Source organism: Papio anubis, chromosome 19 (genome assembly GCF_008728515.1).
Source record: "Papio anubis isolate 15944 chromosome 19, Panubis1.0, whole genome shotgun sequence".
NCBI lineage: Eukaryota > Metazoa > Chordata > Mammalia > Primates > Cercopithecidae > Papio > Papio anubis.
Genome location: NC_044994.1, coordinates 64,303,244 through 64,330,455, shown reverse-complemented (window position 1 = coordinate 64,330,455; position 27,212 = coordinate 64,303,244). Strand labels below are relative to the sequence as shown.

The 27,212-nt window shown below is 37.7% G+C and overlaps 1 long non-coding RNA gene and 1 pseudogene across 1 annotated transcript in view; both read left to right on the top strand.

Moving 5' to 3' along the window:
* The window catches only part of LOC116271494, a 76,366-nt gene that overhangs the window by 35,578 nt on the left and 13,576 nt on the right, over nucleotides 1–27,212 (top strand). The gene's annotated exons all lie outside the window — the stretch shown is intronic.
* Nucleotides 11,685–13,895, top strand: LOC110741767 (annotated as a pseudogene).

Below are 27,212 nucleotides of genomic sequence, written 5' to 3'. Positions count from 1 at the left end.
ACTTTAACTACCATATTTTAAATGTATGTATCCCTCCTTATTTTTGGTGTTTCTATTTTATATTAACCTCTAGTCTGTTAATATTAGATTTTTCCTTCAATTTCTGAACCTGTCTATGAATCCACTCATTTATTTATTTTGTTGATTTATCTCTTTATTTTATGCTCAGTGCTTTGCTCAAAGGTCTTGAATCTCTGGCTTGATTTTTCTGTTGAAGACTAGAACAATAGCTATGGAAATCCATGGGGTTTGTGGACTGGTAATCATTGTTCTTGACCATGTGAGTGAGGATATAGCCACTTGGATGTACAATCACTAATTTCCAAAGTGGAAGATCATGTAACTCCAGTATTTTTTTAAATTTCTTAATAAAATAATTTTTAATTTTCTATGTTGGATTAGAAATTGTGTGCCTTTTTAACAACCAGAATTTCAATTTAAACGCTTGTATTCAGGCTAAGGGTTTTCATTGTTTGTATGTTTTTAAAACTGTACCTGGAATTTCCAAGTCTCATATCTCTCTGAGTGACTGCTTTGTGACTCCATCAACTTGCTGAGTAGTGACCCTAGATTGTAGTTCTCTTTCTGTGTCTGTCTGTCTCTTCCTTTTTTCTTTTAGTCTTCATCTTTTTTTCTTTTTAGAGATAGGGTCTTACTCTCTCACGCTGGCTGGAGTGCAATGGCATATGATATGGTTTGGCTCTGTGTTCCCTGTGTCCCTCTCCAAATCTCATCTTGAATAGTACTCCCATAATTCCCACATGTTGTGGGAAGGACCCGGTGGGAGATAATTGAATCGTGGAGGCATTTTCCCCTACACTGTTCTCATGGTAGTGAATAAGTCTCACGATATCTGATGGTTTGAAAAGGGGAAACCCATTTTGCTTGGCTCTCATTCTCTCACTTGCTGCCACCATGTGAGATGTGTCTTTTACCTTCCACCATGATTGTGAGCCACGCCCCCCACAAGCCACGTGGAACTATAAGTCTAATAAACCTCTTTCTTTTGTAAATAACCAAGTCTTGGGTATACCTTTCTCAACAGCTTGAAAACAGACTAATAAAATAAATTGGTACTAGTAGAGTGGGGCGCTGCTGAAAAAGTACCCTAAAATGTGGAAGCAACTTTGGAACTATGTAGCAGGCAGAGATTGGAATAGTTTGGAGGGCCCAGAACAAGACAGGAAACTGTGGGAAAGTTGGAACTTCCTAGAGACTTGTTGAATGGCTTTGACCAAAACCCTGAAAGCGATATGGACAATAAAGTCCAGGCTGAGGTCGTCTCAAATGGAAATGAGGAACTTGTTGGGAACTAGATCAAAGGTGACTCTTGTAATGTTTTAGCAAAGAGTGTGGTGGCATTTTACCGCTGCCCTGGAGATTTGTGGAACTGTAAACTTGAGAGAAATGATTTAGGGTATCTGGCAGAGAAATTTCCAAGCAGCAAAGCATTAAAGAGGTGACTTGGGTGCTGTTAAAGACATTCAGTTTTATAAGGGAAGCAGAGCATAAAAGTTCAGAAAATTTACAGACTGACAATGTGATAGAAAAGAAAAACCCATTTTCTGAGATTTCTAGCCAGCTGCAAAAATTTGCATAAGTAACACGGAGCCAAATGTTAACTCCCAAGACACTGGAAAAAATGTCTCCAGAACATGTCAGAGGACTTCACAGCAGCCCCTCCCATCAAAGGCCCAGAAGCATAGGAGACACTGGTTTTGTGGGCCAGGCCCAGGTTCCCCGTGCCATGTAGGGACTTGGTACCCTGGGTCCTAGCTGCTCTAGCCATGGCTGAAAGGGGTCAATGTAGAACTTGGGCCATGGCTTCAGGGGTGCAAGCACCAAGCCTTGGCAGCTCCCATGTGATGTTAAGCCTGCGAGTGCATAGAAGTCAAGATTTGGGGTTTGTAATGCCTGGATGCCCAGGCAGAAGTTTGCCATAGGGGCATGGTCCTCAGGGAGAACCTCTGCTACGGCAGTGCAGAAAAGAAATGTGTGGTGGGAGCCCCCACACAGAGTCCCTACTGGGAAACCGCCTAGTGCAGCTGTGAGAAGAGGGCCCCTGTCCTCCAGACCCAGAAAGGCAGATCCAGTGACATCTTGCACCATGCACCTGGAAAATCAACAGACACTCAATGCCAGCCCATGAAAGCAGCAGGGAGGGAGGCTGTGCCCTGCAAAGACACAGGAGAGGAGAGAGGAGCTTCCCAAGGCCATGGGATCTCACCTGTAGAATCAGTGTGACCTGGATGCAAGACATGGAGTTAAAGGAGATCATTTTGGAACTTTGAGATTAGACTGCCCTGCTGGATTTTGGACTTGCATGAGACCTGTAGCCACTTTGTTTTGGCCACTTTTTCCCATTTGGAATAGCTGTGTTTACACAATGCCTGTACCTCCATTGTATATAGGAAGTAACTAACTTGCTTTTGATTTTACAGGCTCATAGGTGGAAGAAGCTTGCTTTGTCTCAGATGAGAGTTTGGACTGTGGACTTTTGACTTAATGTTGAAATGAGTTAAGACTTTAGGGGACTGTTGGGAAGGCATGATTGGTTTTGACATGTGAGGACATGAGACTTGGGAGAGGTTGAGGTGGAATGATATGGTTTGGCTCTGTGTTCCCTGTGTCCCCACCGAAATCTCATCATGAATTGTTCTCCCCAAATTCCCATATATTATGGGAGATAACTGGTGGGAGATAATTGAATCATAGTGGTGGTTCCCCCACATTGTTCTCATAGTGAATAAGTCTCACAAGATATGCCGGTTTGATAAGGGGAAACCCGTTTTGCTTGGCTCTCATTCTCTCACCACCGCCATGTGAGACGTGTCTTTCACCTTCTGCCATGATTGAGAGTCCTCCCCAGCCACATAGAATTGTGAGTCCAATACACCACTTTCTTTTGTAAATTGCCCAGTCTTGGATATGTCTTTATGCAGCATGAAAATGAACTAATACAGCATGATCACAACACACTGCAACCTCAACCTCCCAGGTTCAAGCAATCATCCTGTCTTAACCTCCAGCCTCAATCTCCCAAGTAGCTGGGACTACAAGCGTGAAGCACCAGGCCTTGCCAAATGTTTATATATTTTTTGTAGACATAGGATCTTGCTGTGTTCCCCAGTCTGATCTCAAACTCCTGAGCTCAAGTGATCCACCTGTCTTGGCCTCCCAAATTGTGGGGATTACAGGTGTGAGCCACCACACCCAGCCATGTCTGTCTTTGTCTTCCTTTGCCACTTCTATCAAATTTTAGTCTTCCACAAATGTTTTAAAATCTCATCTGGAGATGATTTAGTTGACATTTTGAACTTCATATAATACCTTTTTATAACTTTTTTTACATTAGGCCTTGGAAGAGTGAGGGATTAAATGCCTGTTCTCTATATGTCATTGTATATTAGTCATTCAGAATAACTATTCAATTTGTAAATTATTTTTGAGTTTTGTCATAGCAAAAAAGTCACAGAAAAGTAAAAGTTTAGTAAAACAAAAACAAGATTTTCTCCAGAACCATTGGAGAGTAATTTGCCAACCTGATACCCCATTACTCCCAACCATTTTATTGCATATTTTTTATAAGCAAGGACGTTTTATAAGTAAACACAATAAAACCATGAAAATTAACATTTCTTTCTTATATCATCTAATCCTTGTCTCCCATTTGACTTTGAGCAGTTTTGCCAACAATCTCTTTTCTGGCAAAGGAACACATTCAACATCAAGTGCTGCATTTACCAGCAATTATTATTATTATTATTTTTTTTAGTAGAGATTGGGTTTCCCCGTGTTGGTCAGGATGGTCTTGACCTCCTGACCTGGGGATCCACCCTCCTCGGCCTCCCAAAATGCTAGGATTACAGACGTGAGCCACTGCACCCAGCCCAGCAATTTCTTTTTAATCTCTCATAGGTTGGAAGAATTCTTCAGCCATTCCTTGACCTTCATGACCTTGAAGCTTTGGAAATTAGAAGCCAGCTTTTTTTAGAAGGTCCCTCCTTAGGCCGGGTGCGGTGGCTCAAGCCTGTAATCCCAGCACTTTGGGAGGCCGAGACGGGTGGATCACGAGGTCAGGAGATCGAGACCATCCTGGCTAACACGGTGAAACCCCGTCTCTACCAAAAATACAAAAATTAGCTGGGCGAGGTGGCGGGCGCCTGTAGTCCCAGCTGCTGGGGAGGTTGAGGTAGGAGAATGGCGGAAACCCGGGAAGCAGAGCTTGCAGTGAGCTGAGATCCGGCCACTGCACTCCAGCCTGGGCGACAGAACGAGACTCCGTCTCAAAAAAAAAAAAAAAAAAAAAAGAAGGTCCCTCCTTTTGCTCCTTTTGGGCTTCCTTGATGTGCTCTCTTGATCAGATTGAGATGATGCATCTTTGGCAGGAATATCGTAGAAGTGATTCTGTATTCTTTTCCCTACACGATTTATTTTTGTTTCACTACTTACTGATGCTGTTTTGATGACTCAATTAAGTGCTGTCTGTGAGGCTCCTTTGCTGTGAAGTTACTCTTTTCCTCTTTGTAATTTAGTAAGCATTTTATGGGAAGATACTTTGAAGCCCTGCTAATATTCTATTTCTTACCAAACTATCAATCTCTTTATTGATCATATCAATATAGGCTCACAAATTCTCATATTATTTGTGGATTATAATAGATTATTATTTCATTTACTTGGATGCTAAGTTTTAGAATAAACAGTCAGGCTGGCCTGGGTATTAATTTTGTATGTTGTCATCATTTTTCAAGCACTTCCTTTCTCTATGGTGGATATAAGAGGCTCCTCTTGAACTATTGTGTGTATGTGTCAGCCCTGGAATTAGTGCCTTCCACAAAGATTCTTATTTTCTTTTAGTGGGGAATGGCATTTTGAGTGTCAAGATCTGATAGCGAGATGTGGATTCCTATTGGATTCTCATCACTCTTAAGCACGTAAATGTATATTCGTTCACTGCATATCTACATGTAAGTGTTGGAAGAAGGAATAGTAGATACTAGAAAAATACTCGTAGGATGTGAGGAGTTTGCATTTATTTTTGTATGTATTTCAGATTGAGTACATATCAAACTATGTTTTAAGGAAGTCAATTTTGTCTTACTATTGACATAACAGAAATTTAAATTTGTGAATTGTCTCACTCTATATTCATGTATTAATTTATATACAAAAATATTTTGCAGCAAATATTTAAAACTCAAAAGGAATTATTGAAGTCAAATATTTAAAAAAGAACAAAATACAATCATCAAAATAAAATAAAGTACTTTTCAATCTTTTACACAATTAGTGAATGAAATACTTTTTGGTTTGTTATGGATTTATCTCTGCATAAGTAGGAAATCCACAATAGGTAGAAAAATATATTAAATGAAGAAAATCATTTATTATTTACTAAATAGCAGATGTTTGTTAATATGAATGGAACTTATTTTTTATCTTTCTTTCCTAAAAGAACAAATGAAGAAAATATTCTCTGTATATCCTTGTGTTTACGAGTATTTTTAGGGTGATCACCAGTATATGTGTGAATAATTTTTATTACTTTTTAGAAGCATAGTAAAGGAAAAATGTAATGCAGATATTTATTTCAGCATCCAAAATATTGAGTGGTCTCAGCCAAATTTAGATAAATTATGTTAAGCATAATTATGGACATTAAGGCACATACGGGCAGCTTTAGAAAATCTAAGAAAATAAAATATCAGTTTAAAGCAAAAAATCAAAGAAAAGTGCATTGACCTTTCAATTGAGTCACTGAGTTTTGATTGCCAATGATTTATCCACTAACTGCGGTTGCCCTTACTTTTGTCTACGACTATGAAGATTTTCACACACACGAAACTACTCTCAGAATTTCAAAGTTATTTGAAGCCAGCAAATTGTAGATTGAAGCTTTTAACTTTGTTAAACCACAGAATTTAAAATGTTTACTATTCCCACAGAGATAGCTTTATATTTGTTCACATTGTGAATTCAAATGAAACTGAACATAGCAATGCCTGTGAAAGCTCTTCATCCATTTCTCTTATCTTAAATTTCTGATTCTATTTCATTCTATTGGAGGGAAATGAATAAAAAACACTCTTACTAAACTCCTGCCTTCCTTTCTTGATCACTGCTTAAATCTAGGCCTAATGGAATTGAGCAAATCTGCACCGATTTTGCTGAAGGTATTTTAATTAATGTTATTGTTATCATTGCTATTTAACCTAGGCTGTTAACTGTGATTTACAGAAAAGCCACCATGTCATATTTCTTTTGACTGTAATGAAATAGACCAAAATGTTATAGGGGAAAAAAATTGGACTGGGACTCAAGAAATTTGCAAAGCGTTATAAATTTGTAGTTATCTTTATTATTAAGCTTCACAGATCTTTTAGTCTTTAGTAGTGTCCCCAACTTCAGGTACATTTTCTGGAAATCTGTTGCTTCAACAGATATAATTTTTAATTATGAGAAAGCATTATTTTTAGCAAAAGGTCAATATAAATATTTACCATGTTACATATTTTAAATATCATTAAATTTTATTTCTATAGAATCATCTTCTTTCTTTAACTACAATATTACATTTACAAGATTTGTAAAAATAGGTATCTGATTTTTGTAATTAAATATTGGCAGTAAATAAACGTGGTAAATAGTTATTTTCTCTAAGTCAACTTTAACCTAGGGTCACTAAATAGAGAATACATTACTTTTAGGTACAAAAGAAATATCCACGAAACTCAACTTAAAAGATTTATAAAAATTTATTTATTTATGTTAATTTTTTTTCCAGGACAGTGATAAACAGAAACAAATTCTTTATACAGAATTTGTAGTACTTTTCGACCTAAGTAATTATGTTGAATAGATTCCTGTATATTTGTAAATTATCTTTGAAGAGTGAATGGGAAACCAAACAACAAACAACATGAATTCTACATAGGATTTCAAAAGAATGAACTGCTTCTTCATCTTCTTAGTCTGAAGTTCACAGAGATTCTGATATCTTGAAGTTAGCATTTTGAAAGAAATGCTTTAAAAACTCATTATGTTTATACATATATTATTAGTGATATAACTAGTTTCTTTTTCAAGAATGAGGGAGTATGGCTTATTTAAACAAAAAATATATATATAAGCATTTAAGCAATAATTTTCACTCCCTACCTTTATGGCCATTGTTTTTTTAACACAGTGATTACTGACGCAAAGCATTTACCCTAGGAGAAAACATGTTTTACATTGCTGTCATTTTTCAGTTTGAATGTAATAACTTTCTAGCAAACACAATAGAGGCAATGCTTTATTTAACTGTCATAGGAATATACATACAGTATGTGAATTTAAAATATAAGCAGTATGTAAATTATATAAGCAAAAAATATGTTTCTAGCCCCATTTTTATCTTCTATTTGTGCTCTAATCAAGTAAACAATTGTGGTTTTTTCCTTTTTCTTTTCTCTCTCTTTTTATTTTTATTTTTATTTTTTTTGAGACAGGGTCTTGCTCTATTGCCCAGGCTGGAGTGCAGTGGCATGATCTTGGCTCACTCCAACCTCCGCCTCCCGGGTTCAATTGATTCTCGTGTCTTGGCCTCCTGAGTAGCTGGGATTACAGGTGCCTGTCACCACACCTGGCTAATTTTTGTATTTTTAGTACAGACAGGGTTTCACTATGTTGGCCAGGCTGGTCTCGAACTCTTGACCTCAAGTGATCTGCTAACCTCAGCCTCCCAAAGTCCTGGGATTACAGGCATGAGCCTCCTGCACCCGGCCTTGTGATTTTTTCAATTTTGCAAAAAACATACAAAATCTCAGTATATTTTCTTGCTCTTATTTTCCTGTCCTCTTGATTATGACCAAGAGACATTTGATTTATGTGTACAAAAATGGTAAAAGGCTAATATGTATTTTCACAATTATTATTCATAAAATGTGTGGGTATAACTGTAGTAAAGAAGTTACTAAACAAGTAATTTGTGACAATTAATAAATCATAGATTAGATTATCAATGAGTGTCAATAAACTTTATCCTCTTGTGATATTTAAAAATAGAATACATGCTACAGTACTTGGATGGATAAACATTTATCTTTCTTAGAAATTGAGACAGACCAGATAATTTCTCAATGCCACTTTCAATATTATCAGTCTATAAATACTAGTTAAAATTATGTTTCAACTCTTGGGAAAGCTGCTGTGTAGCTTTTAAATACAGTTTATTAAATTCTGCAGGTTTGCCACTTCAATACATGCTTGATAATAAAGTAAGATCCCGTTCCCAATTCATATGAATTCCATATGGTTTTGTAAATAATTACTAGAGGTGTTTTTTGAAAATGTTATCAAGACTCAGCTGTATACCTCGCTAATTCAAGCACAGTCTTATCTTATACTTTGGTTTTGCTTTTTCTTCCATTATTTCTCCAGATAAGTGAATGAGTTGTTCCACGACTGTGTCAGGTTTCATAGCTGCACCTAAAGCACTAGGCACATAGGCACAATTTCACCCACTTCTCCATCATAGAACAGTCCGTAACTCACTGGTCATGCCGTTTTGTTTTCCTAAGTTCCTAGGCTTTTGCTTATTGATTTTTATATGCCAGTTATTTCATCAGCCCTCCAGACACATGAAACACTTATCAGTGATTATGAATAAAAGTGGTTATGTACCTGCTACTTTAAATCTAAAAGAACAGTGTTCTAAAACTTTTAAAAATATTTTCTACTTTAATGTATTTTACTTAATGCATTTTGATTTGTTTTTACTTTTAGGTTTTATATATATTTTTACTTTTTAAAGTAGAGTTCATGACACATGAGTTAAAAGTTTTGAACTTTGGTCATGAGCAGGTAAAGCTAAGTGCTCAGTTTAAAAACACTCTTGAGAATCCTAAGGAAACCATTTCTTATTCCTGATGGTATCCAAAAGGGATAATCAGATTATTACTTGACATCTCAATAAGGGTGTCTTGTGGCAGGAATAACTATACCACTTTTCAAATGCAAAGCTTGAAAATTTCTTACCCCAGTGGTGTGATGGAAAATGTTCAACCTTAGCTCTTGGAGGGAGAAAATGAGTTATGCTCTGTGGAATTTGCTGATTTTCATGATGTAAACACTATCACTGTAGCTGATTTAAGCTACCAACGTGCTAGTGTGGGTTCACTGGACACAGAGTGGTGAAAAGATGCACAGTAGCCCATCGTCATCATACAACATTTCTACTGTGCAGATGCATAGATGTAGACAACTTCAGGAGTATGTGATAATAGTAAAAGATGGTAACAATATTTTAAAAAGCAATTATGTTTACATATTACTTTTGTTTCAGCATGATTTAATTCCAAATTTACATACATTAATTTTTAATAGTATCTGTATTTAATAACTGGCACACACATTTCCAGAAACTATCAATCAGTGCTCATGAGGAGTATAGGGCACTTCCAACCCCCAGTGTCTCAACAACCCTGTAGAGCTCTTCTTCAGAGATCCTGAAAGCAGTGATTTATAATTATAAGAGGTAAATGTAGTAAACTGTGTATTTAGAAGCAAAGACCCTCTAGTGCTGTCAGGTGACCTGTTTTGAGAACACCGTTTTCATCCTTGGTGAGTCTGTACGTGTGTCTGTGTGGGGAAGGTGTTTGGAGATTGTGTAGAGCGATTTAAAACGAATAGCTGCAGCTCCTAAAAGAACACGATTTTCAAGCCATCCAAAGCATGATTTTGAAATGCTCAATTCCTTTCCTGCGTTTAACATTTAAGGAGCCATCCTTCTGGGCTTGTTTTTGTCAGGTTTTGTGTTAAACTGCTTTCCCCCAAACTTTTGTGTTCATTGCCACACTCTCATAATCCTCCTATACTGACTGGCTGTGGTTATTATGCTCTGTACGAAGGCTCTATGTCGAAAGTCAGTTATGAGTTTCTGTCCCAGTGGATCATACGATGAAGTCGAAGCAGGCTGTCATCCAGAGCTATATAATAGCCCCAGACGGGGAATACAAAAGTGCCACGGATTATTGATAGAGTCATATCTGCCGTTTTGCTGACAAATTTGATGTTTCCTTTGCTGGTTTTCTAATATTAAGAAATATTTCTGGTAACATGTCATTCCATTGAGTCATTTGGAGTGGAAATGATGATTTAGATTTCTAGTTTTTATTCTGATAATGAGGAATGACTAATTTTTATTCTGACAGTGAGTAACAATATGCAGAGTGTCTAAATGACAGTAAAACACAACAATTAATCAGAAATGTAGGTCCATTTTAAATCTACAAAATAAGAGTATGAAAATCCCAGGACTGTCACAATGATCATTTAGTATTTTAATAGAAATGATTTTTCCTGTTAAAATACTCATTTCCTGAAAAACACAGATATAATCAAAAGTTAGCAATTATTTCATCAGCACCTTAAGCAGAAATCAAGAAGCGAGCAGTAAAAATAATATTTTGTTTTGTTTCACTTTGTTTTGGCTGACAAATAGATTGATGCATTGGCACAACTCAGTGACACAGATACAATTCAAAAGTATTTTCTAACTTGGCATAAATTTTTAATTTGTTTTTTTAATGCCACTCTATGGCAAAACTAGTATGAAAAAAACTCTTTTTGACATTATAAAATGCTATTTTAAAGACCTGGTATTGACATCTCCCAGGAAACTGAAAAATCATTCAATTTAGAATATTCCTATGCTATATTTTTATTTATTTTTTATAGTATCATCATTATAGCTTACCATAGGATGAGAAATTATTGTGATGTCACAAAAAAGAAATCAACCTCACAAAGGGAGCCAGATAAAATACGAGGTTAACTCTGTGGACAAGATTGACTATGGCTCTTGTTTATATGGGAAATTAAGCGAGTTTTCTGTTTCTTTGCTTTATAGTAGAGTTAGACAGCTACCGGATAAAGAGGATTTACCTATGATAGAAAACATATTTTTATTCTCAGAAAGGACAGCTCTTATGGTAATATAAGTTACATAATGATTCATTTTTTCTCCCCCATCTTTATCCTTCCTTTTATTCCAACTAAAAAATAGTTTTTATACCCAGATATGTTTAAACACAAAACTGATGATAGGAAAAACATATTTAATTTGCTTTATTACATGTACCCACAAATTTCTTAGCACTATCTGCGTGTGTGTGTCTGTGTGTGTTTGTGTGTGTGTGTGTGTGTGCATTATTTTTCTGAGATTTCTGGCTGTAGATATTCAGAGCTCAGTGCCATAAAATAATTTTTTAATTGGTGAAGGTTTCTTATGAATATATTTTTTCTGTATCAAGAATAGATGATGTGGCAGTGTACTGGTTTGTTCTCACACTGCTGATAAAGACATACCCAAGGCTGGGTGATTTATAAAGGAGAGTTTTAATTGACTCACAGTTCAGTGTGACTGTGCAGGCCTCAGGAAACTTACAATCCTAGTGGAAAGGGAAGCAAACACATCCTTCTTCACATGGTGGGAGCAAGAAGTGGTGAGCAAAAGGGGGAAAAGCCTCTTATAAAACCATCAGATCTTGATCTTCACAAGAACAACATGAGGGTAACCTCCCCTATGATTAAATTACCTCCCACCAGGTCCTTCCGGTGACATGTGGGGATTACAGCAACTGCAATTCAAGATGAGATTTGGGTGGAGATACAGTCAAACCATATCACTGCCCCCCAGCCCCTCCTAAATCTCATCTCCTCATATTTCAAAACACAATCATGCCTTCCCAACAGTCCCACCAAATCTTAACTCATTCCAGTATTAACCCAAAAGTCAAGTCCAAGGTGTCATTTAATACAAGGGAAGTTCCTTTTCCTATGAGCCTGCAAAATCAAAAGTAAGCTAGTGACTTCCTAGATACAATGGGGGTACAGGTATTGGGCAAACACTTTCATTCTAAATGGAAGAAGTTGACAAAAATAAAGGAACTACAGCCCTACACAAGTCTGAAATCCAATAGAGCACTAATTAACCCTTAATGTTGGGAGAAAAGCTGAGTGTTGAGAGAAGCTGAGGTAGGACTTGCACGTCTGACATAATGTAAAAGTGTCTTGGAACATGTCCGGGGTCCAGGGTCTAAAACCTTTTGTAGCCTTTAGACCACCAAGCCCTGTGCTAAAGGGTGGAAGGCTACTCTGACGCACCATAATAAAAGCCCAAGGCATAAAACCCCTCATGACTTGGATAAAATCCAGGGCTCATGGCTCTGGAATGTGTCTAGACTTACTGGCTCCTTGTTTCTAGCCCTCCCAGGCTCGTAGATGGATTGTGTCTTAGAATTGGCCATATAAATGCTAAACCATCACAGCTGTAAATCATGTGCTTAATGCAACGCTCCCTTTCAACCCCACATTCTCACAACCTGTTTCTTTGCTTGATCACCAGTAGTCTGGGCTCCAGAGTTTGAGGCCTTTGCAGCCTCCATACTTAGCGTTGGCCCCCTGGACCTATTTTCTCTCTCAAACTGTCTTTTCTCATTGCCTTGACTCCACCAGACTTCGTCACCCCCATGACCTCGTGTTGAGGCCAATCATCCCAACATTCCTGGCTGCCCAACGTGGGGTGACAAAGACCCCGGTGAAGGAACTCTAGGGCATGTGAAAGCAGAGGACGCATGGTCAAAGGACACCTGAGGACGACTGAAAGAAGCTTGGCGGGAAAGCTAAGCGCTAGGAAGAACCAGGGTAACAATGGGACAAAATGAAAGCAAACATTCTGCTTACTTGAATTTGTTAAGGCCTTTATTATGAGAGGGTGAGGCATGGGGTAAGACCCAGTGGAATCTGAGGCTTATTTATTCAGAGGGCCCCATTCAGAGAAAAAGAAGACAAAGTGAGGACTTAGAAGGAGCCTGGGCAAGGAAAGTCATCTTGAAGCTTCAGTTTCATGGTTAACCTGCCTGTGCTAGAGAAAAACAGATTTAATGAGCACAGAGGCATGACATGGGCTGAATGTAAGGAAATTTGGACTCAAGTCCCCAAGGAATATTTGTTTGAGTTGTGGAATATGCTTGATTTGGGTATGTAGTAATTTTCGCAGCATCATTCATTGCAAGATTCAGGGCATTCTGGCATATTTCCAAAGCCCAGAGCATCATTGTTGCAAATGATACTTGGAAGAACTCGACAAAAACATTGGGAGATAATGTGAAATACTACAATTTGGTCAGGAGGGAGTGGGACCCCTCTGATCCTCGGATGGAGTCTGAGGGTTTTTGTGGACTTGTGGTGGTTTTGAGTTTCTCTGGGATAGCTTGTACTTTGCCAGCAAATGCAAGCTTTGGATCTCTGCAGATGACACTTGGAGGAGCAGTCAAAGACATCTTTAGGTTCATGGTCATATTCATTATGGTGTTTGTGGCCTTAATGATTGAAATGTTCAACCTCTACTCCTACTACATTGGTGCAAAACAAAATGAAGCCTTCACAACAGTTGAAGAGAGTCTTAAGAGACTGTTCTGGGCTATATTTGGACTTTCTGAAGTGAAATCAGTGGTCATGAACTATAACCACAAATTCATTGGAAACACTGGTTATGTTCTTTATGGAGTCTATAATATTACAATCGTCATTGTTTTGCTAAATTTGTTAATTGCCATGATCAACAATTTATTCCAGGAAATTGAGGATGACACTGATGTGGAGTGGAAATTTGCAAGGGCCAAACTCTGGTTTTCCTGCTTTGGGGAGGGGAGAGCACTTCCTGTTCCCTTCAATCTGGTGCAGGGTCTGGGGTCTCTGTTTTGTCTCTTGCTGAAGCTTAACGGGTGGATTTCTGAGCTCTACCCAGGGTCATAAAAAAGGTTTCCAGGAAGATGTAGAGATAAGTAAGTGGCGATAAGATAAGTAAATATAGAGATAGAGATAAATATAGAGATAAATACAGGGATAAATATAGAGATAAATATAGGGATAAATATAGAGATAGAGATAGAAATATATAGAGATAGAGATAAATATAGAGATAAATAGATATAGGTAGGAAAAGACACGGACTTGCAGGAACTCACAGGAACTAATAGGTACAGACAGGGGCAGATAGGGATAGATGAAGACTAGCAGTATAAGGTCAGTGCCCTAAAGAGGTACAAAAGTAGAGACTAGCAAAGACTAGCTGAGATTTGCAGGGGCAGACAGGAACATTCTGAATTATGGAAATTAGCTATGGCTCAAAGTCCAATCAAAATCTGAGAAGACTAATATAAAAGGAATAGAGGGGAAGGAGGTAAAGATAAAAATGCTCTTTCTTTCCTCTCCAACAGGAACTTTTGGATTCAAAGTTGTGCTAGCAATAGGGAATGTTATAGGTGGGGATGCCAGGAAGTTCTCAGACATGCCCTGGAGACATTTTCCCCATTGTCTTAGCAATTAGCGTTTGATTCCTCATTATTCATGCAAATTTCTACAGTGGGCTTGAATTTCTTCTACTGCATGATCATCCTGCAAATTTTCCAAACTTTCAAGCTCTGTCACCCCTTGAATGCTTTACAGCTTAGAAACATCTTCCAGCAGATACCCTAAATTATCTGTTTCAGGTTCAAAGTTTCACAGATGTCTAGGGCAGGGTAAAATGCTGCCAGTGTCTTTGCTAAAGTACACGATTTAAAAAATCTTAAAAAGTCATCTTTTCTCCAGTTCCCAAGAATTTCCTTATTTCCATCTTAGGCCACCTCAGCCTGGACTTCATTGTTCATATTACTATCAGCATTTTGGTCAAAGCCATTCAATAGGTCTCTAGAAAGTTGAAAACTTTCCCACATTTCCTGTTTTCTGATCCCTCCATGTCTCTAGGACATTCCAAAATTTCCCACATTTTCCTATCTTCTTCTGAGCCCTCCAAACTGTTTTAATCTCTACCTGTTACCGAGTTTCAATGTTGCTTCCACATTTTGGTGTATCTTTACAGCATGCCCCAATACTCCCAATACCAATTTGTTGTATTAATCCATTTTCATGCTGCTAATAAAGACACACTGAAGACTAGGTAATTTATAAAATAAATACATTTAATTGACTTACAGTTCAGCATGACTGTGTAGGCCTCAGGAAACTTACAATCATGGCAGAAGGGGAAGCAAATACATCCTCCACATGGAGGCAGCAAGGAAAAGTGATGAGCAAAAGGGGGAAAGGCCACTTATAAAACCATCAGATCTTGTGAGAACTCACTTTCAGGAGAACAGCATGAGGGTAACTGCCCACTTGATTCAATAACCTCCCACCAGGTCCCTCTCACAACATGTGGGAATTATGGAAACTACAATTCAAGATGAGATTTGGGTAGGGACACAGCCAAACCATATCAGGCAGTGACAGAGAGTTAATTTTTTTCATTTATACTGATTCTCCAATTCTGTTCAACACCACACAAAAGTTGGTTAAAAGTAAGATAAGAATTGAGCTCTAGCTAAAATTAAAGATCCTTGAATTAATAAAATTATTGTGTATTCCATAGCTTAAATGTAATTTCATTTTAATAGTCAAATATGTTGGAAAATCTTAAAGAAAACCAATACTTGAAGTCATGGTATGCATGGCACTGTATCAAAGATACAAATCTCATTTGAATTCACTTTTTAAAGTTTGTAGATTTGGTGGAATGAAGAGAGAAAGAATGAGTTATTGAGTCAAACAATTATTACATTATTTCTTTTTATTATTTTGTTTTGATATTATAATGGGTTTTTTGGTTAGAAAAGAATTTTGCCTAAAAAATATATAATGCAATTAAATATAGGTGCTTTACTGGTAACAACTTAGTAGAAAGAGATAATGATTCTAGAAGAATGTCATAGGCTATATATAATTTAAATTTTGTCTGCTTCCGAACATTTGCATTGTCTTAACAAAAGTAAAGAAATGTAAACTATGAAAATTCAAGATAAAAACAGAATGAATAGATAGCACGTTCGTTAAGTCAATTTTTTTCCTTTAGTTTTGACAGCTAAGATAAAAAATAGTAGATTAAATTCAGCACATTTATTGAACTGGGTATATGTACAGAATGATGGTACTCATTTCAGATGATACAAGGATGAATAATATAGAGTCATTTTCATCCTATGAAACAGAAGGCAAATTTATCTGTAGGATAAGCTTTTCTAGAACCATAACGTTCGTGTCTTTGTATAAAGGACACAGGATATTTGCCAATCACCTCTACATCAGGTACATAAAAAGGCTGAAGCATTTTGAAAATTAATATCAGTAGCATATTTGGTTCTTAATAGCAACTGTTGAATAAACTGATAAACAGATAAATGTTTGGATGATTCATGTAAATGTGTTTGTGTATACCTATGTAAGCATGTATGATATGTTTATTAAAATTGATAACATAATATTGCTTCTGTGGAAGCTGAAATAATATGCTTAAGTATTTTTTAAACTTAAAAATATGGGAATAAATCTTATCAAAATGAGGGAAATGAATATCTGTCCATCAAATTGTCCATCTGAAATTAAAGATTTAGATACATGTTAAGATTTAGATACATGTTAATTTAAAATATATTAATTATATTCAATAATTATATTTATTAATTATATTAAATAATATCTATGTGGGTCAATCAGCTTTAGTTAAGCCACAGTAACAAATTACCCCCAAATTTTCGTAGCTCACATAACTAAGGTTATTTTATACTCATGTTTACATGGATTGAAGGTGGGCTGTGGTTTTGTCCTTTATTCTACTAAAGCTAAGGGTGGAGCTACTCTCTGGAACATGCCACATCATATCAGAGGAGAGGAAATCAGATGGTGGGAACGAGCTTACACCTGACAATGTCACAACTCATTTTACAGGCACATATTATTGCCCAAGGTGAGTCACATGACCAATCTTGGTATTACATGTATGGGAAATATACTTCTCACACAAGACTGGGCCCAATGGGCATAAGTATCAAATATTCCTAAAATAATGTAATCTACCACACAACAAACACTTCTGCTAGATAAAAAGTTTTTTAAATTTTATTTTATTTTAAGTTCCAGGATACATGTGCAGAATGTACAGGTTTGTCACATAGGTAAACGCATACTATGGTAGTTTGCTGCACCTATCAACCCATCACTTAGGTATTAAGCCCTGCATGCACCAGCTGTTTAGCCTGATGTTTCCCTCCCCCAACCCCCGCGACAGGCCCCAGTATGTGTTGTTCCCTTCTCTGTGTCCATGTGTTCTCATTGTTCAGTTCCCATTTATAAGTGAGAACATGCAGTGTTTGGTTTTCTTTTCCTGGGTTAGTTTGCTGAGGATAATGGCTTCCAGCTTCATCCATGTCCCTGCAAAGAACATGATCTTCTTTCTTTTTATGACTTCATAGTATTCAATGGTGTAGATGTACCACATTTCTTTATCCAGTCCATCATTGATGGGCCTCTGGGTTGATTCCATGTCTTTGCTATTGCGAATAGTGCTGCAATAAACATATGTGTGCATGTATTTTAAAAAAAGAATGATGAATATTGCTTTGGGTATATACCCAGTAATGAAATTGCTGCGTTAAATGGTATTTCTGGTTGTAAATCCTTGAGGAATTGCCTCACTGTCTTCCACAATGGTGGAACAAATTTACATTCCCACCAATAGTGTAAAAGCGTTTCTGTTTCTCCACTGCTTCACCAGCATCTGTTTCTTGAGTTTTCAATAATTGCCATTCCGACTGATGTGAGATGGTATCTCACTGTAGTTTTGATTTGCACTTCTCTAATGATCAGTGATGTTGAGCTTTTTTTCATAGGTTTATTGGCTGCATAAATGTCTTCTTTTGAGACGTTGTCTGTTCATATCTTTTGCTCACTTGTTGATGGGGTTGCTTGTTTTTTTGTTTGTTTTCTTTTGTTTAAGTTCCTTAAGTTCCTTGTGAATTCTGGATATTGTAAAATCTGACCTTTGTCAGATGGGTAGATTGCAAAAATTTTCTCCCATTCTGTAGGTTGCCTGTTTGCTCCGATGGTACTTTCTTTTGCTGTGCAGAAGCTCTTTAGTTTAGTTAGATCCCATTTGTCAATTTTTGCTTTTGTTGCAATTGCTTCTGGCAATTTCATCGTAAAATCTTTGCCCATGCCTATGTCCTGAATGATACTGCCTAGATTTTCTTCTCAGATTTTTATGGTTTTGGGTTTTATATTTAAGTATTTAATCCATCTTGAGTTAATTTTTGTATAAGGTGTAAGAAAGGGCTCCAGTTTCAGTTTTCTGCATATGGCTAGCCAGTTTTCCTATCACCGTTTATTAAAAAGAGCATCCTTTCCTGTTTGTTTTTGTCAAGTTTGTCAAAGATCAGATGGTTGTAGACGTGTAGTCTTATTCCTGAGATCTCTGTTCTGTTCCTTTGGCCTACGTGTCTGTTTTGGTACCAGTACGATGCTTTTTTGTTGTTGTTGTTAGCGTAGCTTTGTAGTATAGTTTGAAGTCAGGTAGAGAGATGCCTCCAGCTTTGCTCTTTTGCTTAGGATTGTCTTGGCTATATCGGCTCTTTCTTGGTTCCATATAAATTTTAAAGTATTTTTTTCTAACCATGTGAAGAACATCAATGGTAGTTTGATGGAAACAGCAGTAAATCTATAAATTACTTTGGACAGTATGGCCATTTTCATCATATTCATTCTTCCTGTCCATGAGGATGGAATGTTTTCCCATTTTTTTGTGTCCTCTCTTATTTCCTTGAGCAATAGTTTGTAGTTCTCCTTGAAGAGGTCCTCACTCTTTTGTCACCTGCATAGGTATACATCTGATAGATAAAAAGTGTCATAGACATGTGATTACCCAACAGTAGAAAGATGTTGGCTGTTGCTGCAGCAAACTCACAGAACCATAAGTTACCTTAAATTGTTGAAAGAAATCCAGAGACATCTGTTATGTACAGAACAAATTGCTAGCACAGTCTCAACATAATTAAGTTACTCTCCTTTAAATAATGCCACATTTTTGCATAGCTGGGCTTTTGGTGGTTGTTGTGATATAAAGCAAGTATCGTAAGAAAATCTACATGGAACAGGAAAGGTGCATGGTGGTGTCCAGCCTATTGCAAGACTTGAGAGGTTGTGCCAGGACTCATCAGATACACACATCTCACTAATCTGTAATGTAGCTATTTAAGCATGACATACTTTTTTTCAATTCCTGTGCATTATTATTTTGTAAATGGTTGCTAAATTTTTAAGATGCACATGAGTGTCAAGTTGTTGAGACCTAACTACTTAATACAAGGGTATTTATTTTGGCTAGAGTTGCTCTTGGGGGAAATGTTGAGACTCTAAGAGCATCTTGACCTGAGAAAGCTTGGGAACCTCTGTTATAGGCTTTAAATTATAATTAAAAATTTGTTGTGCCCTTTTGGATTCAGATTTGTATTTTATCCTAAAGTGGAAATCCGTATGTTCCAACCTGTTGGTATAAAACAGGCCTGATATTTGATATTTAACATCCAGCATGGCCGGGCGCGGTGGCTCAAGCCTGTAATCCCAGCACTTTGGGAGGCCGAGACGGGCGGATCACGAGGTCAGGAGATCGAGACCATCCTGGCTAACAGGGTGAAACCCCGTCTCTACTAAAAATACAAAAAACTAGCCGGGCGAGGTGGCGGGCGCCTGTAGTCCCAGCTACTCGGGAGGCTGAGGCAGGAGAATGGCGTAAACCCAGGAGGCGGAGCTTGCAGTGAGCTGAGATCTGGCCACTGCACTCCAGCCTGGGCGACAGAGCGAGACTCCGCCTCAAAAAAAAAAAAAAAAAAAACCATCCAGCATCAGGTGGGCACCTACAAATCAAGACCAATGTGAACAATATTGAAAGAGTATCTAGCATCCCTGGGTACACGTGTACTGTTCAAGAGAAAGCTTTGAATTAAATCAAGAACTTGAAAGGACTGTCTAATTGACATCTCAAAGTTCAATGTAATACTAATGAAGTTCTTCATTTATAGTCTTAGCAATTACCTCTAAGAAGCATGCAATATGACACTTTGAATTTCAGAGGTGCCGAATAAATAAACTTTTGATATCTATTTTATCTTGGAATATTTGTATCTCACAATGTAGGCCCGTTTCCACATTGCCTCATCTTATATATGTTGACAAATCAATAGTACCTAGGATTTCATGATGAAATTACTGTTCCATCTCTCTTTATCCTTGATATGCAAATATCCCTTAAAGCATAGACGAGACCCACACAATTTTCAATTGTGGTCATTTGTCTGTTTTAAAAATAAATGTGGAGGAGGCTCCAATGCTGGGTTTTACAGGGGTTCTCAACAGATTTGTTAATCTTCCCTTTTATTACTAGTTTGTTTCATTTCCATTTATTTCAACCACTTTTAAGATTGAAATGCACATGGTGATTAATAACTACACGTGCAGAAGTGAGTTGAACTTTAAAGTTTGCATGACCTAGGCAATAATGACTCATAAGTTGTTGAAGATGTTCATACCACATTCATGGCCATACTGATTACCCATTCTTGTTAAAGATTTCTGACTGAGGACGAACAGAAAACTATGTCATGCTCTACAGTTAGGCAACAGAAGTGCAATTTAATAAAATCATATTCAATGTGAGAAGTCACACAGAAGAAGAAAAAACTTACTTTGCTTTGAGAATGGATTGAGAGAAATTACTAAGAAGTCAGCATCATAGCTGGACTTAAAATGTACCCGAGAATTCTCCATGTGAAGAACCATATGGTGCCTAAGTTGAGGCAGGCAGCTTTCAACACAGAGAGACTAGTGTTTTCATGAATAGATAGATTATGAAAGCACTAAGACGTAGATGGGAACTGTATGTCACTGAGTGTGGCGAGATTGTAGGAGTGATAGGAAATGTGGCTGGACAGGAAGGTGGAAACTAGAATGTAAATATATGCACAGATGTCCTGAAAAGATGCAGATCTTCACTTTATTGTTATGCCGGCCACCGAAGCCTTTTAAGAATCTGGTAACCGTTCATATTTGTGAGTTAGAAATAACAACCTTTCAGCACTTACAAAAACTGATTGAAGAGGAGGGGCCTATGGGGAGGGAGATCACTTAAGTTCTGTTACTTATATGGTTTATAATTTAGGAAACAGGAAGTTAATTGGCCTCTCGAGCATCTCCAGCCTGTCTTCTGTTCTGTGGGCATTGCTATTATGCAGTGAGCTGTCCACGACTCTCCTACAGAGCCACTCAAGCCTGTAGAATTTCAGACGCAATGAATAACAAGTGCTGTGTGCATAAAAATAATCAGAAATCATGGTTTGGTCTTGTCCCTGATCAACATCAGAACTGAAAAATACCCTTAAGCTAATAGAAAAGAGGAGAAAGTTTTTCAAGTGGTGTCAGTTTGAACTTGAAAGAAACGAAAAAGAAACCCAAGGAAGTTTTTTGAACAGATGAAGAATTTAAACACTGATTGCTTACGTGATTATGTCTTTAGTTCTTGTTTCTTTCTGTGGTAATGTAAAAGTTAAAAATTGACCCATAAATTGATATTTAGGCAAACCATTGTAACTTTTTAAATGGTCTTGGAAAGGTAATAATGGTAATAACTCCATTAAACTTGAATATATATTCAATATTTTTAACTTACAAATTCTTTTGTTAACTGTCTATGATTTTATTCTTAGATGTCTAAAGATTAGCATTAAGAACATGATAATATAACTTATGGTATATTTCAAAATAACTACAAGAGAATATTTGGAATGTTTCCGACAGAAATCTATGGTAAATATTTAAGGTGATGATGTGATTACTAATTACTCTGATTTGATCATTACGCACTATATGCATGATTCACATTTACTACCAAATATTTACAATTATTATATATCAATAAAATTTTTAAAAATAATTGTAAGCTTTATGAATCACTTTTCAAAAATTTGCTACTATTCTTACATATCAAAAACAGAAAGTAATCAGATAATGCATCACAGATATTACCTTTCTGTCTACATTGTTTTAAAATTTCACTGTGCCAATAAGGCTAAACAACATTGAATGCCAGAAGAAAAAAAAACAGAGTAAATATTGTTTCAAACTTGTAATTTATAAGTAGATTTTTGGATCATTATCTTGTAGAGTCTAATTCATAACTCATACATATATTTGGGACAATATTTTAAATATCTTGGATTGATAAAATGTAAATTAAATTTCATACTGCAAATTGACTTGGCTACTTAACATTGATGAGAAGTGAAGGAAAGTAAGTTTGTCTGAGTTTATAGGTATTCACGGATTGGTCTGTACAGATTAAAAGTGTCCCAAGAACTGTTTCTTTGTAAATACTATATATCTTACCTCTTGTGATTTTATATGTAGTTATTCTTGATAAATGGAGATATTCTATAACCCTATGTCATTAAAACTAAGTAAAGATACATACAATAAAACATGTATAGAATTGGGCATACATACAGGTCTTTCATGCATGTAGATCTAGCTATAGCCATAAATTTAACTGAAAAGTTTTTAAATCAATCATTTTTAATTTGCATTTCTTATCATTTCCCCATTCAATGATATTTTCTTCCATTTCCTTTTCTATTGCTCTCCTTACATTTCTTTTTTTCTTCTTCCTTTTCACTGTCTCAGTCTTTCTCTACTGTAATATAGTAAACCATGAAAAAAACGGGATAAGTACATTTACAGCTTTCTTACTGCTGCCCACAGGGTGCTATAAATGCACAAACTGGATATAATTGAGGCACATATTAACTTACCTTCTGTTGTACAAGAGAACATAAGCAGGGCTGTTAATGTGCACTGTGTTGAAACTCTTAACTTAGGGGATGAGAATTAGCTTGCAGTAGTAATTTGGTAAGCACCTGGGAAAATTGCAAGCTTAATTTCTTGCAACGTGGAATATGATTAAAAAGAGAATATATTATTATCATGGGCACCATTAAAAAATGTGTAGACAGCATTCTATAATGTTAAAATGGAAATTGGAAGTCGTACTCAAATGTTGAAGATGCTGCATGTTAATTACTGTCTACCACAGTGCACTGCAAGTGCAATTCAATTATTTGCTTTGTCAAGCAATATTTTGATTAACCTGAACTTTAATTTTGTGCATCTAATGTTTTTTATGTTATGATAAAACAGTGGAATGGTACGTCACCATGCCAAGAGCTCTCTGAAGCCTCTGGAAATGTATTTGGTACCATAGGCGCCCACATTTAAATCTAGATATAAAACATTTCTCAAATTTAGGAAATTTCATTTTAAATATTAGATAGGGAATTTTTATTTAAATCTATTAAGTACTATAGTATTGTATATATTATATATAATAACTTTTGTTCTTCCTAGTATATTTTTGAAGTAGGTATTATCGTGTACCTGTTTATCTTGAAGCAACTATGGCTGAGAGCAGATAATATATAGAATCTCACTTAGCTAGTTCTTAGTGGAGTTACACTTTAATTTGAGGCTTATATTTATCAAAAATTCAAGCTCTGTAGGATACTATGTCCCTAAATTTTAAAGTTTATTTGCTAAGTTTTAGATTTTAAAGAAAAAGCCTGGACAGTTCCTGTTTTACATTTTACAGTGTTTCCCATCATGTAGGAAAATATAAATAACATATTGTAAAAGCACCACTCATAAGCAATTTGTGAGTCACATTTGGATGATCATTTTAATGGCCAGGGAAGGAATAGGAATGACCTGTGTTTTGTTGATGACTCAGCTGTGTTTATAAGTAGGCAGCCACATCTGGTAAAACATTTGATTGCCTGGCTTCTGGTCCAAATTGGCGACATGAAATAATAATGATCTCTCCTGAATTTAGTTTGGTCAATTAATTTTGTTATGGAAAATTATACAATCATCTAGTTTTAACTGAAACTATGATATCCAAAATGATGCATAAGAATTTCTGTAGTCATTCTTTCAACAAAACTTGTTTTCAGCATCTTTCAATTATCTCTGAAAACTGAGCTTGGTCATATAACTAAAATGTTGTATACAATCATTTTTTTAAAGAAATAAATAGTTAACTTGTGTAAACAGACATATAAATGGTTTATTATGTTAAAATACTGTTAATGAAACAAGATAAGAGCGGACAAAACACTAATTAACCACAGAGGAGGGACGTGCTAAACTCTGCCTGAGGGGGGTGCATTAAACTTGAGCAAAAGAATTGGGTCACGGAGTAGAATAAGGAGTTTATTTGTGCTGAGATGGGTTCAGGAATGTTAAGCAACAGCTGCTAGATAGCAAAACGGCTTATTTCAAGTAAGAGCAGCAGTGCTTTTCGTGATATAGATGAGAAATCTAGTGTGTATTTTTATACCAGATAGGTCTCTGCCTCAACCCATCCATCCACACATACGTATCAATAACTCATGTCCTGGTTATTATCTAAGTTTCTCCTTAGGTATATTGTCTAAGTTTCTCCTTAGATATATTGTCCTTTTTTATTTTATTTTATTTTATTTTATTTTTTTCTTTTTGAGACAGTCTCTCTCTGTTACCCAGGCTGGAATGCACTGGTGTGATCATGGCTCACTGTAGCTTCCACCTCCCAGGCTCAAGTGATGTTCCCACCTCAGCCTCCTGAGTGGCTGGGACCACAGGCCTGTGCTACCACACCCAGGTAAATTTTAAATTTTTTTTAGAGAGACTCAGCCTCCTGAGTAGCTGGGACTCCAGGCCCACAGCACCAAGCCCAGCTAGTTTTTTAAATTTTATTTTGTGTAGGTATGAGGTCTCTCCATTTCGCCAAGGCTCATTTCAAACTCCTAGGCTCAAGTGACCCTCCTGCCTTGGCATCCCAAAGTGCTGGGATTATAGGAGTGAGCCACTGTGTCTGGCTATAATTTTTTTTTTTGTCTGCTTGTTTGTGGTTTTTTTTTGAGACGGAGTTTCATTCTGTCACCCAGGCTGGAGTGCAGTGGCACGATCTCAGCTCACTGCAACCTCTGCTTCCCCGGTTCAAAGATTTTCCCGGCCGGGCGCGGTGGCTCAAGCCTGTAATCCCAGCACTTTGGGAGGCCGAGGCGGGCGGATCACGAGGTCAGGAGATCGAGACCATCCTGGCTAACATGGTGAAACCCCGTCTCTACTAAAAATACAAAAAACTAGCCGGGCGTGGTGGCGGGCGCCTGTAGTCCCAGCTACTCGGAGGCTGAGGCAGGAGAATGGCCTGAACCTGGGAGGCGGAGCTTGCAGTGAGCCGAGATCGCGCCACTGCACTCCAGCCTGGGTGACACAGCGCGAGACTCCGTCTCAAAAAAAAAAAAAAAGATTCTCCCACCTCCGCTTCCTGAGTAGCTGGGACTTCAGGTGCACACTGCTATTCCTGGATAATTTTTGTATTTTTTTTGGCAGAGATGGGTTTCGGCCATCTCTACGAAAGATAGAGATGTTGGCCAGTCTGGTCTTGAACTCCTGAGCTCAAGTGATCCACCTGCCTCAGCCTTCCTATGTGCTTAAATTGCAGGTGAGCCACCGTGCCCAGCCCATATTACTTTTATACATATAACAAAGTGACAAAAATGCATGTGTGTGGGGAGTGGGAGTAGGGGACAGGTGTGTTAGACCATTCTCTCACTACTACAAAAATAATACCTGAGACTGGGTAATTTATAAAGAAAAGAGGTTTAGTTGGCTCATGGTTCTGGAAGCTGAACAGAAAGCATGATGCTGGCATCTGCTTGGCTTCTGGGGAGGCCTCAGGAAGCTTACAATCATGGCAGAAGGCAAGAGAGGGGTTGGCATGTCATGTGGCCACAGGAGGAGGAAGAAAGAGATGGGGAAGGTGCCACACACTTTTAAACAACCAGATCTCACCAGAACGAACTATCACGAGGACAACACCAAGGGGATGGTACTAAGCCATTCATGAGAAAACTGCCCCCAAGATCTAGGCACTTCCCACCAGGCCCTACCTCCAGCATTGGGGATTATATTTCAACATGAGATTTGGGCAAGGACATAAATCTAAACTATGTAATTCTGCACCAGCCCCTCCCAAATCTCATGTCCTTCTCACATTGCAACATATAACCATGGCTTCCCAATAGTCCCCCCAAAATCTTAACTCATTCCACCATTAATTCAAAAGTCAAAAGTCCAGTGTCTCATCAGAGACAAGACAAATTCCTTCTAATATGAGCTTGTAAAACAAAAAAAACAAGTTAGTTACTTCTAAGATACAATGGGAGTACAGACATCGGGTAAATACTCCTGTTCCAAAAGAGAGAAATCAAGCAAAAGAAAGAGTCTACAGGCCCCATACATGTTTGAAACTCAGCAGGGCAGTCATTACCTCTTTAAGCTCCAAAATAACCTCCTTTGACTCCATGTCCCACATCCAGGGCACACTGCTGCAGTGGGTGGCCCTGAAGGCCTTGGGAAGATTTGCTCCTGTGCTTTTACAGGGTTCAGCCCTCATAGTTGTTCTCAAGGGCTTGTGTTGAGTACCTGTGGCTTTTCCAGGCACATGGTACAAGCTGTTAGTGGAGCTATCATTCTGGGTTCTGGTGAATGGTGGCCCTCTTCCCACAGTTCCACTAGGCAGTTGCCCTGTAGAGACTTCGTGTGGGGCCTCCAATCCCATATTTTTCCTCTGCACTCCTTTCACAGAGGTTCTCTGTGAGGACTCTGACCCTGCAGCGCCTTCTGCCTTGGCACCCAGGCTTTTCCATACATCCTCTGAAACCTAGGCAGAGACTTCCAAGCCTCAGCTCTTGCACTCCGTATACCCACAGGCTTAACACCATATGACAGCCTCCCATGCTTACCATTTGCACCCCCTGAAGCAGTGACCCAAGTGGTACCTGAGCCCCTTTGGGCCACAACTGGAGCTGGAGTGGCCAGCATACAGGGAGCAGTGTCCTGAGCTGTGCAGGGCAGTGAGGCCCTGGTCCTGGTCCAGGAAACCACTCTTCCCACCAACTGGAAGGGCTGTGGTGAAGGTCTCTGAAATGCCTTCAAGTCCCTTTTACCATTGTCTTGGCTATCAGCTCTTGGCGTCTTTTTAGTTATGCAAGTATCTCCAAGAACTGGTTGCTCCACAGCCTACTTAGATGTCTCTCAAAAAAGCTTTTTCTTTTTCTGCCATATGGCTAGGCTGCAACTTTTTCAAACTTTTACGCTCTGCTTCTCTTTTAAATTTAAGTTCCAACTTATTTCTTTGCTCTTGCAACTGAGCATAGACTGTTAGAAACAGCCTCTCCACCCATTTCTTGTACACTTTGCTGTTT